The sequence below is a fragment of the Suncus etruscus genome, chromosome 14, assembly GCF_024139225.1.
Source record: "Suncus etruscus isolate mSunEtr1 chromosome 14, mSunEtr1.pri.cur, whole genome shotgun sequence".
NCBI lineage: Eukaryota > Metazoa > Chordata > Mammalia > Eulipotyphla > Soricidae > Suncus > Suncus etruscus.
In genome coordinates, this window is record NC_064861.1 from 15,022,324 (window position 1) to 15,033,613 (window position 11,290).

An 11,290-nucleotide genomic window follows, 5' to 3' on the forward strand; every position below is an offset into this window, starting at 1 on the left:
TCAAGATGTAATAAAAAAAGTCTACTATAATGCAAAGACAGAGATCCTCTGAAGAGATGCTAAACAGACTGTTCAGCAGGCAAAATGAAGTTTGTTTTTCATTCATGCCTAGGATGGCAAGGAAGCCCATTTGAGGGGCACAGATTTGAGTCCCTCTCTGGGAGACAGTAGGCACACCCTCAAGATCACTGGAGAGAACTGTAATTTAAGACCAATAGGTGTCTGAGTTTAATCCAAGTTCTTCTTCCAAATGGAGAATCCATACAGAAATCTGTGAAAGATTTAAAAGTGATGTACAAAGCACAGAGGAGTACAGCCAATTATTTAGCGATGGGAGCTTAAGTCAAAAGCCAAAACAAAATCTTTCAGGCTGAGAACCTCCCCATGTAAAGAACTTTTTCCTTATGATGTGCCCAAGCAAAAACCCCACCAGAAAGCAAGGAACATCATCTGGGATAATAACAACAGTACAACAAAACCACTAACCTAAAGTTGTTATAAGCAACAACCATAATGTAACACAAAGAAAATTCCTAAAAGTAACAACTGAAATGGGGGAGAACAATAATTACAATAGACAAAAGAAGTCTAGTATCAAATATAATCCAAGAATTACACTCAGAAGAAAAATACAAAAGGTGACTGTCTTTCAGAGACCAATGCAAATCTGTAACTATGAAGAATTTGGAAATTTGAGAAATCCGTCCATGGAAACTTGAGAAGTCCGGATAAGTGGTTCAGAACTGTCACAGGAAGTGAAACTTCCAGAGCCAAGGATCTCTCCTGAAGGTCAAAATCAGAAAGTTTGAAACTGAGTATGGAGGAGATTTGCAGAGAGGGAGGAGATACTGAAAAAGGAAGGTACAGGACAGGGGGAGAGGGGAACAAGACTAAAGGAAGAATAAATCAGGGAAGTTAAGAAAAAGTGACTATACACACAATATATAAATGGACAAACAAGAAACAAAACAGACAAACACAGAATTAACATAATGGTGACCATCACACTCACACTCACAACATAGGTTAACCAAAAATCTGATGGATTGGATCCAAAATGAAGCAAATGAAAAATCAGCTGAAATGCAATTCCTATGTCTTCTCAAAGGTCTAAGGCTGTTTGTAGTTAGTTTCCTTTTGCAGTGTTTTTCTGTGATGGGCATTCCATATTCTATAAAAAATGATAATGGGATCGCCTACATTAGCAAAACTTTTGAATTCTTTTGTAAAGAGTGGCAGATAAGATACCTGAGGGGGATTCCTCATAATTGTCATGGACAAGCCACTGTGGAAAGGACTCATATAACCTTAAAAACTCAATTACAAAGAAATAGAAAAAAAAATTGCCACCAACGGACCTGCTATCATTGACTTTAGTCATATTAAACTACTTAAACTTACCCCAAGGGGAAATTTAAACTGCAGCTCAAAGACATTTTAAAGATGACATTATGAAACAGAAAACAATCCATACACCTGTTTGGATTAAAGAGGATGATAAATGGATAGCTGAATATCTCCTCCTGAGAGGAAGGGGGGTATGCCTATTTTTCTATAGATGACAAGCCTCCCCAAAATTTTTGGGTCCCATTATGCCTCATGAAAAATTAGATACAATTGCACAAATGATCAGGTACAGACTGCTGTGACTATAAACTCTCCGTCAGATCAAATACAAAATACTCAAAAGACTGTCAACAGTAATATTGCTGAAACCTCCGCCAATAGTAACAAAGATTTAACACTCAAGCCCCACAACTTGAGTGAGACTGAGAATGGTGATAAGCTCTTACACTTCAGGACACAAACAGGAAAAAACAGGAACCTGTCCTAACTGGGCTCCAAAATGTAGAAAATTCTTGCTATATGAACTCAATATTGCAATGCCTGTATAATATTTCAGACTTGACTCAGTATTTTTTTATCAAGATTATTATAAAAAGGATGTTAACAGGAAAAATTCTCTGGGACATAAAGGTAAATTAGCAGAAGAATTTGGCCAGATCATCAAAACTATGGGAAATGGTTATCATAGATATATTAATCCTGAAAGCTTCAAAACAACAGTTGGCCTACTTAATGACCAGTTTTCTGGACACAATCAACAGGATCCTCATGAACTATTGATGTTTCTCATAGATGGCCTACACCAGGATTTGTTGAAAAAATATTCTGTGACAAATAAAGCTAATTGCCTTATGGACACTGAAAATTATAAACAATCTGAACAAGAACACAAAAAGGCTCACGAGTCTTTTATTTATGCTCTCTTTAAAGGACAATTCAAATCTGTACTTCAATGCCTCACATGCCACCAAAAGTCTGAAGCTTATGAGATGTCTCTTCACTTGTCCTTATCTGTCACATCTACAGATAAATGTACATTACAGGAATGCCTTATCTAATTTTTCAAAGAAGAATTGAGAGGCGAAAACAAAGTGGATTGCAACTTCTGCAACATGAAGAGGGATTTTTTTGAAGAAAACACATATATGGAAATTGTCATCAGTACTGATAATACATTTGAAATGCTTTGCTTTTGATGGCAAGCAAATAAAAAAAAACCTGCACATCTATGTGTATTTTCAATTTAGCAGAATTCACCCCTGAGTATAAAGACAAGATTGAGAAATACAACTTATCATCAGTTTCAAACCATTATGGTAAAGTTCACTACGGACACTGTACATCATATTGTAAAATTGCTGCAAGATAACATTGGATCAGTTTTGATGATGAGAAGATGAAAAATGTCCCCAACACGTCAGTGAAATTCACAGCAGCATACATTCTTTTTTACACTGTTCAAAAACCTACAATGAATGATGCGATTTTTTCACAGCTAATCATTTCCCTTCTTTTTCAGTTTTTACTAATAATCTCTGGTTTTCTCCACAGATATAATCATAGAAAGGGGTTGAAAATGCTGATCCTTATGGTGAATCTTGTCTTGCTTTTATTACTCTCCAAGATTGTAGCTACTTATGAATTTTATATAATCATATTGTTTCTTTTTACACAGGAATTTTTCCAACAGAAGACCTCTGCATTTTATTATTATTTTTCCATATTAACTTGTTAAGGTATATTTCTCTAAAGATTGTTCAGCTTTATATTCTAATACTACTGCTTTATTTTCCTCAGTTTAGTTCTCAGGATGGAATTTGAATGCGTAATTTTGGCCAAAAGTATACTTTTTGATATGAACTCCCTTTTCAGTGCTCCTCATCTTTGCTTATTATAGAGTTACTGTTCATTATTTGTAGAAGAGTTAGTTCTCCATGCTTATATTGTACATGTAATTCTCTTTCAGATTTCTCTACTCCACATTTGGAAGACATTTTTGTGAGTTTGAAGTTTTTCTTCTACCTAGGTTGCCGGCTATTATGTTTTGAATTGCTTTTTACCATTTCAGCTGATTTTTTTTTTTGTTTGATTTTGGATACTTTCCATTGGGTTTTTGGTTAACCTATTGTGTGATTGTGAGAGTGGGTGGTGACCACCTCTATGTTTAATGTTTGTCCATATTATAGGTAATGTCTGTCCACATTATATTTAGTATTTCCTTCTTGTATATGACCATTTCTTTTTCCCGGAAGAAGATGATGTCACTGCTGCCACAGTGATAATGTTGATGATTATGGTACTGGTTCAGTAAAAGTTTGTAGGATCTACATAAAGCAACGCAGATGAACTTACTAAAGACCACTCACTGCATGGAATGCAGGACTCAGGCAGCACCTTTGGCATGTGAACTGTTCAGGATCCTCTTCATGATTCATTATACATGAAGGTCTCCTGCTCTATATCACCACTGTGTCTGCTGCTGCTGTCGGAGTTACTTGAGTTCTTGAACACCATTGCGAGAACTTCCGATCTAGGACATCTCCTGTTCTGTGAATGCTGTGAGCCATTTTCCAGACTCCACAAGACGGCGATACACATTAAACATACATGGCTTTTAAAGGATTCATGTGTGTACTTGCTATCCTAAGTTTTTATACAAAACCAGGCATCAAGAGATGTGGCTGGATAGAAAATGACTAACTGATGAGGTGTCAGCTGAAACCTGGACTTTGACATCAGCTGACACCCATAGTGTGTAGCCAAGGTCAGCTTCATCAGGCTCTGAACAAGCTTTGGAAACTTTTCCTTGCTTGACCCTTTTTTACTCAAGAAATGCAAAACTTGCTTCTAGAAACTGGCCAGAAACCTTGCACTTATTCCATGGCTGATTTAGAGTTAAGTTTCTTCTTCAGTGACTGCTGTGGAGAAAGAGCTGATGGAGGTGAAGGAGGATCCAAGGCTGTTGAGATCTGGATGGTTTTGCTGGATTCAAGGGGCCACTTCTCTGTAGCTCAGTGACAGCCAGGTGTACTAGGAATGGCAAAGTTTCAGCTTCCTGCCAACAGTCTCACTTCCAAAAGCCAAAGTAGCAAGAGTACATGGTCAGATGGTATATATCTGTGAGAATGCCTTTTCCCTCCTGTTTCTTGACTGGCCAAAATATTATTTCAAGGGCCTGATGTTTTTATACATGCAAATAGGTGAAAGCCACTACCTAACTGTCAAATGTTTAGAGATGATCAGCTTCTTGGCAATATCTTAGCTACTTCTACACTAAGGGTTGAGGTAATTTAAATGCTCTTTTTTCTTTATTTAGTTTAAACATTGTGATTTATAGAGTTGCTCAGAATGCAATTACTTCTGGTATATTCACTATTCCAATGTCACCACCAGAGTGACATTCCCTCCATAGTGTCCCTAGGGTCATTTAAACTTTTTGACAGGGACACACATTTTCCTAATCCAGTGACAGCCATTTCACTCTTCTTGCCTGCTTATATATTTGCAGCAGTCATGATATACTTTTGGCTAAATAACCATAATGGGCAAAGAAGTCAGGTGGAGCAGGAGGCAAGGACTAAAGAAAACTTTTTGTTACAATTTAAAAAGATGGTAAAACTGCACCATGCACTGTTATGGGAAACTGTAACTCTTAATTCCTCTGATTAAGATAGTATAAAGGGTAGCCTCAGGCCAGTGTCCACTGTACAGGATGCAAGACTGAAAAAGAGGGAAATACTTTAGTGTCTGCAGTTGGCCTTGAGGCAGTAAATTAAATAACCCGGGAGACGCCCCACTTCAGAATTTCTCATAGTAAGTAAAAACTATGTTTCATAAAGTTTCAACTCATCAGGCCAGGATTTTTTGTTTTGTAGCTAAAATCTTTCCAATAAATACACTGGAGTAAAATATTTCATTAGTGAGTGACTTACACTTAAAGGATGTGTCAGATAAGCAGAAAGATCTTGATCTAAAATTGTCCCTCATAATAAATTATCTTAGAAAGGTAAAGGAAAATTAAGATGACAGAAAGAGAAGGAAGTAGTTAGGGCAAACATAAACATACACATAAATGTGGCTGGCGAGACAGTAAAGGGGGTTGGGTGCTTGCCATTTTGGTCCCCTGTGCACTACAAAGAATAATTCCTGAGTCACACCTGAGCTTGTGCAGGTGTGGGCCCAAGCCCCAAAGTCAATACATAAATGACGATTAAAAATATAAAGATTGGACTGGCCTTACCTCAGTGGTTACTTCGTTGTCACTAAAGCTTTGCTTTGAAAAATATAAAGATGTGTCAGTTATTTAGAGAAGTTATTGGAACTTATTACAACAAACATATGCATACAAAATATTTACATATGTATAAATTTTTTGTTTAAGGTCACTCAAACTGTTCATATAGCTTGCACTTCTGATTATTCTTAGTATTTTATTTCTTAAGTTATTCAAACCAAATTGTTCAAGTGTATTATTCCTTTTATCCACCCATCATTAGTGATAGATATTTCTTGAGATCATTTTCAATAAAGTTTAAACTAAAGTTCTTATGAACCAACCTTCACGAATCTGTATTAGTTAAAAAATATCAGTATATTGTTTGTATAACAAATAAAGAGAACTTTGGGCCGGAGTGGTGGCATAAGCAGTAGGGTCTTTGCCTTGCACGCATTAACCTAGGTTGGACGGCCATTCGATCCCCCCTGGCATTCCATATGGTATGGTCCCTCAAGCCAGGAGTGATTTCTGAGAGCCTAGCCAGGAGTAACTGAGAAGCTGAGCATCACTGGGTTGGCCCAAAATCCAAAAAGAACCAAAACCAAAACCAAAACAAATAAAGAGAATTTAATTCTGTATATTTAGAAATGCTGACACAGCAGGCTTGGATTTTGGTGCAAAACAGTTCATTATTAGTTTCTCATTCATTTCTAAGCAGTTGTATATAATACAAACATATGTATGTAGAAGATAATGCAAATTATGCTATGAGGATATATTTACAAATCTATCTATATATCTATTATCTACCTACATCCCCTCTACTTAGCATCTTTCAAACTATTTACTTAGCTCCATTTTTTTTTTTGGCTATGCCTAAAGGAATTCGGGGGATACATTCCTGCTCTGCATTCAGAAATTACTCCTGGAAAGCTCGGGGAATCATTTGGGATAATGGGGTTTGGACCCTTGTTGGCTGAGTGCAAGGAAAAAGTCCTCTCTTCTTGACTATCACTTGGCCCCTGAAACATAGTTTAGTTTCTTAGTGCTACATTTTATTAGGCTAACAAAAAGGATGTAGTTCACTTCGTTTGACAGAAACCTTGTACTGTGAGTTAGAAATTATGTAAGAAGACCTAAAAAGTTATTTAAGTAACAAACAGATGACTTGTCATTTAAGAAACAATTAGATGACAGAATGTCACATGTACTAGAAGACAACATCAACTGGGGTTCAGTTCTGGGGAGAACGTTGGAAGGGGGTTTGGCCCAGCAGGGCTGAGCCAGGAACCTCAAGTGTTCCAAGGTGGACAATGTTGCTCCAGTAGCCTCCTGGGACAAATTCAGAGAGCAGCAGTAACTTTTGGAGGAATTTGGGGTAGGGGTGGTCTCATTTCTATTTGTTTAAATAGTGTATTTCCAGGATATACTGAAATATTTATTTATAGGCCAAATAAGTTATAAAGGAACCTCTGGCCCTAACCAAGATGTCAGTCTCAATCTTATGGGACAGGTCTAAACTGCTTCTTGTTTCTGCTTGACCCGTGAGCTCAAGAGAGTTTCAGTGTTTGCACAACATATTCAGTGTTTGCAGAAGGGTGGTGGGAACGAATTTTGTGACATGTGAAATTATAGGAAATTAAAACTTTGGTTTCCATCAATAGCTCTAATGGCAGAGAAACAGGTCCCCCTTTCTGCTGTAGGGCTATTCCTGAATTGGAAAGTGTTTTTTTGTTTTTGTTTTTGTTTTTGTTTTGTTTTGTTTTGTTTTTGGGTCACACCCGGCAGCATTCAGGGGCTACTCCTGGCTCTACACTCAGAAATAGCTCCTGGCAGGCTCGGGGGACCATATGGGATGCCGAGATTCAAACCACCGACCTTCTGCATGCAAGGCAAACGCCTTATCTCCATGCTATCTCTCTGGCCCCGGAAAGTCATTGTTAAGGAGTGAACAGCCAAGACCTGTGCAGACAAGGGTTCAAATCAGTTTACACCATCTGGCCCTTCACAGTCTGCCTTGGAGACTTTGACCCTGCAGACCCAAACAGGGACCAAGGCTTGCTACCTTGCTACCTGCAATGCGCAGGTCAACTACGTAGGCTGCTCTACCGTGCTGATGTACAAGATATGCAAATGCAGGTTCTGCAGGTCTGGGGGTTCAGAGTGTGTCTGCTTTTCTAAGGAGCTGAGACCACAGCTGAGGCAGCAAGGGGTGGTGCAGGGGAGCCAGCAGCCTCATCAAAGAACCAAATAAGAAACCTATTTAGAATATGCCTGAAATTCTGTCTTTGTCACAACCCAAGCTGACAGGGGACAGTTGATGTAAACCAGCGATCTCCAAACTATAGCCTCCAGGGCCACATGTGGACAGCTAAGGACATGTATCCAGCTAACAGGTGTTTTTGCCACCTCTGCCTGTCCTACTTAGGTACCAACTCGTTCTGGCTCGCTGTGCACATGTGTGAGATGTGCACCATGCTCTTGGACTCCCCTCCTTCTCTCTGTCTCTCGACTCCTCTCAGTCTCAGGCAAGGGTCCTGAAACTATGGCCCACCAAGAGCAGGCCCATAGTTCCCATTGAGATACTGTTAAGTTTATTTAACTTGACTTGTTCTTCACTTTAAATATTATATTTGTGGGGCAGGGAAGGTGGTGCTAGAGGTAAGGTGTCTGCCTTGCAAGCGCTAGAGTAGGACGGACCGTGGTTTGATCCCTGGCGTCCCATGTGGTGCCCCCAAGCCAGGGGCAATTTCTGAGCGCATAGCCAGGAGTAACCCCTGAGCGTCAAACGGGTGTGGCCCATAAAAACAAAAAATCAAACAAAAATATTATATTTGTTCTTGTTTTGTTTTTGTTTTTGTTTTCAAAAGAAGATATGTGCAGTATGCATAGAATTTTTTTCATAGTTTTTTAAACTACGCTTTGGTTTTCAATGGTCTGAGGGACAGTGAACCCCTGTTTCAAAAGTTTGAGGACCCAATTGTGATGCACTGAGTTCCAACAAAAGTTTATTTGTGGAAGCAGAAACAGGATGTCTTTGACCCACGGGTTTTTCCTAATCACAGGCCTAGAGCATTAGGTTTTTAGAAAACTCATATACAGATATAGACAGATGCAGACACACACAGTGTGGTTACTTAGCACTACAGCAATGACAATGACCAAAGAAACAGTGTGCTCCTTCTTTAATGTGCTTGCTAGTTTCATTCCTCACCTCAGTAATTTGGATGGTGAAGACCCATGAACTCGTGTAGAGCACTTTTCCATGCCAAACCCTATGCAAAACCACTTTGGGACCTTCTATTAATCAATCCTCGCAACAAAATCCCAGCAGCAAATCCTATTCTTGTCCTGGTTACAAAGAGAAAGCAGTACTCAAGAAAACAAGAACTCACTCTATACTACTTCGACTAGACAATGATGTTACTGGTAATGTCTGTGTGACTGTGGGATTGTGGGAGGCCAGGAAAGCCATGCATGACTACACATGTTGCACAACCCAGAGAATAGACCAATTCTACTGATGTCCTTTCCTCAGTGGGTCTCAAATGCATAGACCTGAATCCTCAAGGATGAGATATATGCTTAGAGCCTATGTTCAAAGGAGGTGGCAGAAACTCCAAATCTGGCATAGGGAGACCTGGGTTCTCTCATTGAAGACACATTTATCATCTTCACTGCATGAAGAGAAAGCTTCAGAAAGCTTGGTTTTCAAGGCTCCAAACTGAAATCTTTCTTTTATAATAATGTGCTATTTTAGGCACCAAATGCTATGCCGTTCCATCCTCCCTGCATATTTTGGAATTTTCAATTATATACCAAATGTCCTATCTGACCACAGGGAAGAAATCACAATTCTCTTTCCAAATTCTTCTAGAAAATGCCCCTCTCTTTTGCAGCTGAGGTTGCTCAGGTAGAGGATAAACCTTGGTTTTTGGCCTAGAGTAGATTAGTTTTTTATCTGTCATTATGCTATCTTTTCTGTGTCAGTTGTTCATTCTATGTAAGTACAAAATCCACATAATATACTAGAATAGATGAACAGAACACTGAGAACAAACATATAGAAAATGAAAGACACTGAGAAAATGTTTGTAAAATCACAGACACAATATCTTTAGATACTACTAGGAAAAATGTGTTGTATTATGAATATATTCCATTAAAAGAAATATCTACCTTGATGGTTAGAAATAAATGTCATTTTGTGAGCAATTCACATAGGTTACAAGACAAGCAAGATCAGAGATAAGTTATCCAAATTAAAAGAATCTGACATCTCAGATTGTCAGATGGGACAGAAAGCTGATGTCATCACAGTATGAAATCACAAGAAACCACTGATTCTGTGGTCCTGAACTTCCGGTGATCTAATATCTAATATCAATGTCTGACCTATTGTTCTATACACTGCATTTTTCGTATCATTAGGTTCGCTTTTTTTCGGGGCCAGAGTGGTAGAAGAAGCAGTAGGGTGTTTGGTCTGCACACACTAATGTAGGATGAACCGCAGTTCAATTCCCCCGGCACCCCACATGGTTCCCCAAGCCTTGAAGTGATTTCTGAGTGCATAGTTAGGAGTAACCCCTGAGCATCACTGGGTGTGTTCCCCCCCCAAAACAAAACAAAACAAAACAAAACAAAACAAAGATTCACTTTTTTCCCTCAAAAGTTCATCTTATGGAGCAAGTGCTGCCTGGAGCTGAATCCTGCATGCAGGGGAGGAGAGCATATAAAAACTATGTGTGTCTTATCATCAGGTTCATCTTATAGAGCAACAAATATGGTACATCAAATCAATTTAGTGAAATACTTACAATCCTTCCCCTCATCACCACAAATACACTGTGTCTGCATTCTTTCTGAATCTGGGGATATGTGTGATCTTTCTTGGGCTTGTAACAAAGTGCAGCAGCTGAGAGACTTGAGACAACAGATATTTATTGTCTCACATGCTAGCGGTCACAGATCCAAAAGCAAGGCAAGAGCAGAGACACACTCCTTGGGAAGAGCCTTTCCTTGCCTCTTTCCTCATCTGTTCTGAAAGCCAGACACCCTGGCATTTCTTTGCTGATCAGTCCCTCAATTGCCTAACCTCCATCTTCACATAACCAACACTGTCTGTGCCCATGAGAACACCTGAGGAAGGGGAAACAACTGCATGAGGAACACAACTAGATCCAATATGAGCACTCCCTGAACTAATGACATCTGAAGCAACTCTCCTTCCAAACAAGTCATGTTTCAAGGTAGCAGGAAGGACAATGACAGCTATTTGGTGGAGGAGAGAAACCATTCATCCCCTCCAGGATGAGGAAGATGAGAGTTTTGCTTCCCATGCAGTGTTGGCAGAGCAGGAGAAATGGTGAATCCAGAGTTTGGGAGGAGGCACTAATGACACCCCATGAAAAACAAGTGGCACAGAATACAGTGGGCAGAAATATTAACTTGAATATAAATATATATATATATATATATGCATGTTCCTATGTATGTTGCAGAGCTTAGCTCAATAGCTAGGATACAGAAACCCAAATGTCCAACAATTAGTGAATGAATAAAGGAGCAGAGGCATACACATAGACACAGACACAGACACAGACACACACACACACACACACACACACACAGTGAAACACTATGCAGAGGTAAGAGGTAAGAAAAGAGGGAATCTTGCATATCACAACAACGTGGATGGAAAAGGAGGCAGTGAAGTTAAATGAAGTA